The sequence below is a fragment of the Macrobrachium rosenbergii genome, chromosome 11 (assembly GCF_040412425.1).
Source record: "Macrobrachium rosenbergii isolate ZJJX-2024 chromosome 11, ASM4041242v1, whole genome shotgun sequence".
NCBI classification, from domain to species: domain Eukaryota; kingdom Metazoa; phylum Arthropoda; class Malacostraca; order Decapoda; family Palaemonidae; genus Macrobrachium; species Macrobrachium rosenbergii.
Window position 1 is genome coordinate 19,972,135 of NC_089751.1, and position 10,000 is coordinate 19,982,134.

Here is a 10,000-nt window from a genome sequence, read left to right on the forward strand (position 1 = left end):
TGCCCATAGAGCAGAGTGCCCTTGAACTTGACAAGTAGTACAATAATTCTTGCTGTAATCTCTGTGTGGCACTATCCCATTGGAGGGAGCAGGACCTTTGTTGTTCATTCCAGAGCCAGACATGGCTCACTTTGGCATGATCTTATTTGGGGACTTAGCAGGGGAGTCCAGCTGATTCTCAGCCTTCTAGTGGCACTGTTCAATGGAGTGCCTGGATCTTTTACAATAGCCGGAAACGGGCTTCTTGCGAGGGGGCGCCCATTCTTGGGTGTAGACTGACCTGAGGTAGGGGAAGAGGGCCCTACCTTATGGCCCCAGGAACTTGCTGCAGGATAGTGAGTGTCCCAGTGGTCTGCCAAACAGCAGCACTCATCTAGCATCAGAGGGTTCCTATTGAAGAGGCAGGTAGTGATGGCTGGGGGAGAGTAGTGTAGGAAGTCGTCGAGCTGGAAAATTTCTAATATTTCCTCTGCAGAGGTAGCGTTGTAGGACTCGTAGCCACTGCGTGAGAGCTTGGGACTTATGGCGTGCCCAGTCGGCTCGTGTTTGACCTGCCTCCTACGGGTGTCCTCTCCAACATTGTCTCCATCTTTCAGGGGTGAGCTCATAGGCCTTAATCATGGCTTTCTGGACCTCTGCAAGGTTTCCATGGCCTGCTAATGGGACGGAGTGGAACACGGCTTGGCCCTTTCCCTCCAGGTGTTTCGACAGGAGCATAGAGATTTCTGTCGGCTAGGGCTTGAAATTCCTGAGGACCTCTTCCACTTGGTCAAGCCAGGCCTTGGGCTCCGGGTCATTCCATTTTGGCATCATGGAGCTGGTGGCAGTGATAGAGGATGGTGGAAGTGTGGTTGCAGGGCTACAGACCCCTTGGGCGGCTATGGCGAGTTCATTAGCACAATCGTTTTCTTCCCTAGACAGCCTTTCTTGTCTGTCTCGCTATTCCTAAGCTAGTCTTTCTTGCCTTTCTCGCTCTTCCTTAGCTAATCTTTCTTGCTTTTCTTACTCTCCTTTGGCTTCCCTTTCCTGCCTTTCTTGCTCTTCCTTGGCCTCTCTTTCTTTTCTTTCTTGCTTTTCTTTGGCATCTCTTTCTTGCCTTCCTTGGCTTGTCTTTCTTGTCTTTCTCATTTTTCCTTGGCTTCTCTTTTTTTTTTCTTTTATCTTTCTGAACTGGCCGATACCAATCTTGCAACTCTTGGCCCTTGAGCCCCATGGTTTTCCCAGCGGTGACAAGGGCTGTGATTTCATCGGAGTAAGAAGCCATATTGCTGAGGTGTAGAGGGAAGTTTTTTATTACAGGGAGCAGGCGATATTATCCCTTTTAAGCGCAATTCACAGGTTCGAAGGACGGCCTTTATCTAATTTGTTCGGAGAATGAGCTCTTGGACGAACTGTCTAGTAGCTTGAATAGTGTAATGGGTTCTTAGGTGAATGTAATTAATAGATTGTTTGAAGAACGGGCTCTTAGATGAAAGTAACTAGTAGCTTGAAGAGCGTAATGGGTTCTTAGGTGAACGTAATTAATAGATTGCTAGAAGAATGGGTCTTAAATGAAAGTAACTAGCAGCTTGAAGAGCGTAATGGGTTCTTACGTGAACATACTTAATAAATTGTTCGAAGAATGGGCTCTTAAATGAAAGTAACTAGTAGCTTGAGGAGCATAATGGGTTCTTAGGTGAATGTACTTAATAAATTGTTTGAAGAATGGGCTCTTAAATAAAAGTAACTAGTAACTTGAAGAGCGTAATGGTTTCTTAAGCGAACGTGATTAGTAAATTGTTTGAAGAACGTGCTCTTAAATGAAAGTAACTAGTAGCTTGAAGGCCGTAATGGGTTCTTAGAACTCAAAACTGTAATATCTCTGCGAAAGATCAAAGTCAGTTACAAACAAAAGAACTCACTTATGACCTTTACTCTACTTTGCAGATTTAACTTATGCTGCCGACACCAGTTATAATGTTACTTTCTAAGAAAATTATATTAAGCAGCATTTGAGTATAAAATACAGTAAGACAATTGCTTAATTGGTAAAGGTTCGTAAGGGAAACTCTAGCGTGTTCTTGGACGTAAGATTCTCAAAGAAATGAGTATAGCACGTCCATAGAACGTGGGCATTTGTAATTGAACAAATTTATTTTGCTGAGAAACACCTATGGTTGGCATAGATGAGCGTACGCTTTGAAACAAGTTTTGGGTAACACACATCCTTACTTGCCATAAACAACTGAGCTTCCCACAGAACAAAGGTAACCAAATGCAAATAACATGATGCTGTTATGAATCTCAGTGCCGACACAAAGCAATTAAATTCTCCCTAATATGACACTATTATTAATCTCAGTGCCGAGATGAAGTAAATATATTCTCCCTAATATGACAAGTACAAAATGCTTACAGCTATCATGCATGGGTTGAATACTTATGAAAGTTGCCTGACTGGCATGTAATTACACACCATGGTTATTTGCACAATGGGTGCATGTGCGTTATTTTGATGAGGAAGATGAACAGCAGTGAGAATATCACTGCAAGAAGCACAAGACAAGCAGTTGTCTCCTCAGCTCACGACACCATCTGCAATTAGAAAAATGCAAGCGGTTATGCATGGAAACTATAACGATGTTGGCGAATCAAGAGGTTGCACATATGTTGACAAGATAAATTGATTCTGATGTGAGCTGGGTACGTTAACACTTCACACACTGGGGCTAACTGAGTCAGGACTTTGTGTGAAAATGCACTTCAGAAAAGGAAATGAATTTTAGTCAACAGTTTTAAGTCATGTAACTGTTTGAAAGAACCTTGAATCAGGACGTTACCTTAAAATGCAGTGGTGGAGAGCCTCATTGAAAAATGCATCAGGGATGGAGGGATGAGTTTACTGGTTTACTGGGTCACAATTGAAGGTACTGGGGACGGGTGGCCATAAGGGGCCACTTGGGGATATCCTTTCGATCTGGCACCAGGTAGGGTTCTGAGACTGAAGTGGCTGGCTGGGCCCTTTTTGTGACCTGGCCAGCTTATTGTTCTCCTCTTTCCAGGGTGCATTAGGAGCACTAGCATCTGCCCTCTGGGTTCAAGATGGCTGCCACTCACGTGGGTCACGATCTGTTTTCTGTGACCTCTGGCCTCCCCATGTTCGCCTGTTTCTATTGGGGGCTCAATTTTCCTGGTGGCTTTTTGGCAGGCTTTTGTCTCCATTCACATTTTACCTGAAAGGAGGCTTTTCAAGCAGTCACCAGTTCTTAGGAAAGGTCAAAGCATGTACCCAAAGAGAGAAAGTTAGGAAGGGGCTGAGTTTCTCACATCTTTCCTTGGTTAGTTATCAGTATGAAAAATACTTCTTTTAATATATAAACCAGTTTGAGAGTTGGGTTTGCTTGTACAGTGGTTGCCCACGTTACAATTATATATATATATATATATATATATATATATATATATATATATATATATATATATATATATATATATATATGAATGTCTTTTATTGTGATACCACGGTGTAAGATGAATATAAGAAGGCCCATAAAACTACTTTGAACGTTGCATCTATATATTTCGAACACTTCCTCCAGTGAACAGGGGCACAGAAGGAAGTGCTCGGAATATATGGTTGCAACGTTCAAATAGTGTTTTATGGGCCTTCTATATTCATATATATATATATATATATATATATATATATATATATATATATATATATATATATATATATATATATTTATTTATTTATTTATTTTGTCACAATTATACATTGATTACACGCTGATATATCCTTACCTACATTAGACACAAAACCACAATATAACTGATTAATTAAATTTGCTGGGGTAGAAAATGGGCCAGTTATTCTGAAAATTAATCATGAATATTATATAACATGAGAGGGTATTATCAGAGAGAGAGAGAGAGAGAGAGAGAGAGAGAGAGAGAGAGAGAGAGAGAGAGTCTATAACCTGAGAGGGTATTATCATAGGTGGCATAGAAAGTTAACAAAACACATCTAATGAGGCTAATAAAGGTTGTTGTTGTGAATGAGCATTTTTTAAAAATAGGCGATTTCCTTAATTACTACCCGCTTCAGTACTTGGGACTAATAGCGAAAGTACTATATCGGAGGTTTCTCTCTCTCTCTCTCTCTCTCTCTCTCTCTCTCTCTCTCTCTCTCTCTCTCTCTCTCTCTCTCTCTCTCCGCGTTTTAAACTCATGGCTATTCAATTTAATTTACTTCGTCTCATTTTGGCTTACATCATGAGACCCATTTTTTATATTCACCAGTTTTTATCAGCCTTTTTATTGAAACAAAATGTTTCCATCTTATTGATATTATGATTCTCAGCTTAAAACTTCACTGTGTTATTAATATCAAACTTGAAATTATAATATTAAAAGGAAATGACAGTATTACATCATGTATATAAATCTGTCATTACCATACAAGCTCCAAGTATGTTTTATAACTGAACATTTGATAATTTTTCCTTAACGTTCCTAACACGGACATTTAGCCTTCAGAAAATTATTTCACAGTTGCAACGCTATAATACAACGCACATTATAAAGGAGCTACTTAAAACATCCCCATAAAAATCCATCGAAACTTAAAAAAATCAGGAGAATTTTTAAAGGAGTGATTCCTTAGGCATTATGACTGTATATATATATATATATATATATATATATATATATATATATATATATATATATATATATATATATATATATATATATATATATATATATATATATATATATATATATATATATATATATATATATATTATTTTAAAAATAAATTTCTTCTTTTTTTAGTCTCATTTGTTTTTTTAATCACTTTATTCGTCAAATGAATAAATTTCTTTGAATTCGATCCGCTTTTTCAGCTTTGATCTGACACCTTTGCTATTTTCCCAAACTTTCACGCCTCCTTTTACCTTACTCCATACTTGGTATTCTTATCATAAGTAACCAAGGTAGTAATCTTTCTTCTATTAATCTTCTAAGTTATGTAAATTTAATCTCGTAAAACAAACACACTTTTCTTGCAATGTTGTAAAATCTTGATAGCTTCGTACCATTCAAACAAACATGTAAGTGTACTCAATGTTTTTACTAGGATGTGCGTGAGCGTTTTTTTTTCCCTCCTCACTTTTTTAGAAGTATATTTTTTGTTTCAAAATGAACTAGGTCTTGAGTGATCTGGGTTCCGAAATTAGCTTTTTCAACATTTTCTTTTTCAACAGATTTTTCAAAATATCTGGGTTATCCGAAAGCCCATCTTCAAGATGAACAACAACAGCCCTGGAGCGGGTTAGTGCCGTCAGTGCACCTCATGCGGCGCACTGTAGGCATTACTTAAGGTTCTTTGCAGCGTGCCTTCGGCCCTTATCTGCAACCCATTTCGTTCCTGTTACTGTAGGCTTTACTTTCCACCCTCTCCTAACAATTTATTCATAGTGCAAATGCGAGGTTTTCCTCCTGTTACATCTTTCAAACCTTTGGCCTTTGGCCTAAATTCTATATTCAGTACAATTCAGTTCAAGATGAACAAAATTTTTGTTCCAGTCCAGTTGAAAATCCTCACGAATGTCATAGACTCTCTCCCCTATTGCAACAGGAGCAATCATTATCAAGGTCAAATACTCTGTTCTTAGCGCTTAGCAACCGTCCCAGACGCAGTAGATACTTAATGGCTTGTTGCTCTATCATTCCTCAAGCGGTATGGAAATAAAGGGAGGGAATGAATCAGTAACGAGACGAACAAACCGAATTGCAGTTTTATGCATGGTTAACTAGTAAAATCTCGTATGACGTCAGATGTACGACATTAGTTAAAGAGAACATTCTGACTAATTTTCACACTAACATCCAACATGTGTCATTAAGCAGAACTTCCATTACTCAGTACTTACAAGCATTAAAGTATTTATCAAAGGGTAAATACCTTAATGCTTGTAACTATGGCTATTTTATCAGGATTAACTCCATTACCAGTTGATCCTGGGACATTATATTGTCTTCTTCACACTTGTAGCGAATTTACTCTACCAAAAGCTATAGCAATAAGAAAAAAAAGAGCACAATTATTACATATCCATGGCAATTTACTCCTCGGGATTCCTTAGCAACTTATTGGAATTTTATTAAAAGACAGATAAGATTGACGATAACGGAAAGCATTCATGAATGCTGCTGTTGAATTCTTATAATCAAAAACAAAAATTCGTATTTTTCTTTTCGTAAGATTCATGTCTTGATAGATATCAAGATTATAAGGCTGAGATGATTGCAATTGTTTCAATATAAAATACTCACAAGTTAAAAGTATGAATGACAGTAATTTATTTCATAATCATACCAGTTACGTCGATGTTCAATAAAAGAAATCTCGAACCTCATTTTGATAATCACACCAAGGTCATGGGGGTATTGTAATTCCCTGTAATTATTAGATCTCAAGGTTTCTTTAGATTAACTGAAGATAGTCTTACCTATTCCTTTTCGAGACTTTGAAAGAAGCGGTTTCGATAAATGCAAAAAATATCAGAGAGGGAGGTACAAGAGCAGGTAACTACTTTTTACAAGATATGGTAGTAAATCCATTTCAGATAAGTTGATAATTAATGTGGGTTATTGTTTAGTATGGCTACCTTTTGCATTAGTGTGCTTGAATATCAGTTTTAATAGTCTTTTGTTTATTTTTGAATTAATATCTTCTGTAGGATACAATTAGGCAAACACATAGGTTCTGACACATACAAGAAGGACAGTGAAAAGAAAGTACAATGAAAGTATGCATACAGAAGTTGTGAAAGCATTGCCAATCGAGAGGGAAAGGTATTTCAAAAAATTAAACATGAGAGTGAAAACTGGATGTGATAAAAAGAAAGGGTAAGACATTATTGGGAAGGAATCCTGAAGTAATGAAGCGTTTCAGATTCCTCAAAATTCAATTGAGGGAGCGTGATTAATCAATGCCGATGCGATAGGAGAGAGAGAAAAGGACGAATAGAAAGGTATCAGGAAAATTATTAGGATGACAAGAGAGATGAGAGGTGGAGAAGGAAAGGGGAAATGGTAATTTATACAAAGAAGAATAATAATGGGAATGGGCGTCATGAAAATCCTATTCTTACCACGAAAATGGGAGCATTAATAATGATATCATTCTACTGTTAGGAGTTTACTTGTTCCATCTTGAGATTATTTAGCGCGTAAGGAATAATATGATACTATTGTTGTAAAATTTAATTCTTCTTCCAAGGGCAATTATAACTGAAGTTATTTGCCATTGTGAAGTGTTATACCTTTTTTTTTATTTCTTTATAGCGTCGATGTTTGCATCAGGTCTCAGTAACAGGAGAAAAAAGTTAGACGGAAGGTCGGGCCATTATTAGTTTCTTTCTTCATCCCCACCACTATTTCTAAGCAAAGGGGTCGGTTTCCCTTGCACGTCTTCTCCAACTATACCTAATTAAAACTTCTTCCTCCACCCAACCCTACTTCACCAAATCCTCCTTCATGTAATTAGCCATCTAATCCTTTGTCTCCCTCTTGACCTTCTAACCTTGCAGGTTCCACCCAACCCCTATTCACACCCTCCCTCATACTGTTCTTTACCAAATGCTCATACCATTTCAATCTGGACTCTCACATCATATCAGCAATCTTTTATTACCCCTGCCACCTTCCTAAATTTCCCCAACGCTGCTTTTATCCTTCCAACCGCAGTTTTGCACCTTCCCTGCTAGTTTCAAGAAGATGGTAGGTAATTAAAATTATATGCCAGTTTCAAACCTAAACCTCTCTTATCTTGTAACTGCTCCATACACATCTGCCCTGATGTTCCTTACAGACCTGCCACCTAGGGAGCCTGCTGATCTCAGCCTAACTGCAGTGTACAATATTGCAAAATATGCCTTCCAAATAACTTAGTAACTTTCAGGAAAAATTGAGGACACAAACACACTAAATAATAAACTGTCACTCCCCTGCATAGCTATCACCATAATGCAGGAAACTAGGCGGGATAACAACAGACCATCTGGGTATTTGAGTGGGCACCAACACAAGAGTTGAGGGGGTGCGAAATGAAGTTGATGTAACCCTACCCTCCCAAGTGGGGAGCACCCTCCCTCCTGTGGATGAAATGCCCAAATTGCCCTTAGACTTAGAACAGATGTAACCCTTAACCTCCTCCCTGTCCTCAAATCATTGAGAAGCACCTTGCCCAAAACCTGAGACGAGATGTCACGCTATTCAAATTTTACACTCTTTGGTAAAGCTGGATACCACCTGAGAGAGAGAGAGTTTTGTACATTGTGAACTATCAAATTCATCTGTACATCGAGGAATCTGGCAGAAAAGAAACGTAATTGAAAAACAAAAATTACCATTAATTATATTAGTGCTAAGGTTTTACACTCTTGACTGCTTTGTAAAAATTTACAAATTGAATCGACATCTGATTTTTTGTCAGTTAACTCACTTTAAAATTAAACAAAACATGATTTTTAATGTTACATATAATACAACAATGCAAATTACATCTGCAGGACGAACAATTGTTGCAAATTTTATTATTAATATCGTTATCTTTCGGGCCGAGCATTATTCAGTACCATTTTATGAAAATTACTGATACTCTCTATGTGACTATCAAAATTTCATTGCAAGTTCTTTTTGTCCCAAAACTAAAATTGTGATAAAGAAACTTTGGCATTGTTGACTCTCTGTGCAGATAGCGTTTGAATATTTATTATCCTTATTTGTGCTATGATAAACCTCCTTGTGTCGTTGTAAAGCAGAATACTGTACATTATTACTGTATACTTAAAATAAGGAAAATAATAGAAAACGGTCAAAATGCCGAGTTGAAAATTGAAGAATGACACATCAGTTCGATCATTTTCTTTTGATACAGTGTTGCATGCACGAAGTTTTTTATACAACCACATTGGACTTCATTCTCTGCTGATTACTTATTTTCAAAGCCTTTTGAATTAATATCTTTTCGTTAAGTTTCATTTTCTGTTAAAATGATAAGTCATAGACATTTCAAAAACTAATTATTTTTTCTAGAACACCAAGACCCTGTTTCATATTTTTTCAACGTATCATAACAACAGATGATGAAATAGATAAACTTTGCATTTAAATAATGTAAAGATTTGTAAACTAAGTTCCTTTTATAAAGAAAATTTTTCAAGTTAAAATGAAACGTAGATAATCTGTTTATTAAGCTAAAATGTCAAGAATTGCAATAAGCACTTGCGATATAATAGTTTGTGTTTAAATGAACGACTTTCAGTGGTTATATCACTCATTTCACATTTTCTCACAATTATATTGGATTATTTGCATAAATTTTCCTTATCAAGATAATCTTTCCATATTCTGTTTAATATAAATTCATTGTCCCAAGACTCCAAATTCGTTTTTATGAAAGACCTAAGAAGATTTCTCGACATTTTTATTTATGAGGCAATATGAGATATGCATCTGAGAATTTCCATGAGATCATCAAAGTATTCCATATCTATTTCAAATGTTTAAGTACTTCATTATTCTGTCTAAAGCTTTGCATATATATGAAACTACATATTGCCGATAAATGAATAAACTACTCTCTTTTTTTTCAGATAATTGATGTACCTTCTACATTTCTTGATAAGGTAATGTATCCTGTTTGTCTTGTGTGGAACACTGCAAGCAGGGTTTGAATACTTTTTCCCCTGTGCTGCCTTACTTATTACTTTTTGTCCATTCCCTTTAATCTGTTCTCGCGCAGCTATCAAACAGCTTTACTTCGTTTTTACTCATTTGTTCACCTTTCTTATCAGAACTAAACCAAATAGTTGGTCCAACGAAATTCTGCATATGTATCTCATGGGTCTGGTTAAACTATTGGTATTTGTAATGACGTTATCATTTTGCAGTGAAATTTGCTACTATTATACTTGAGTAATCTTCCGATTGAACGCTTTGAATGTTAACG

The 10,000-nt window shown here is 36.8% G+C and overlaps 1 long non-coding RNA gene across 4 annotated transcripts in view; it reads left to right on the top strand.

Moving 5' to 3' along the window:
• The window catches only part of LOC136843218 (uncharacterized), a 674,464-nt gene that overhangs the window by 363,667 nt on the left and 300,797 nt on the right, over nucleotides 1–10,000 (top strand). For all 4 annotated transcript variants that reach the window (XR_010854485.1, XR_010854486.1, XR_010854487.1 and 1 more), the window contains one exon: nucleotides 9,645–9,677. This is a non-coding gene — a long non-coding RNA (uncharacterized lncRNA). The remainder of the gene's footprint in view (nucleotides 1–9,644; nucleotides 9,678–10,000) is intronic.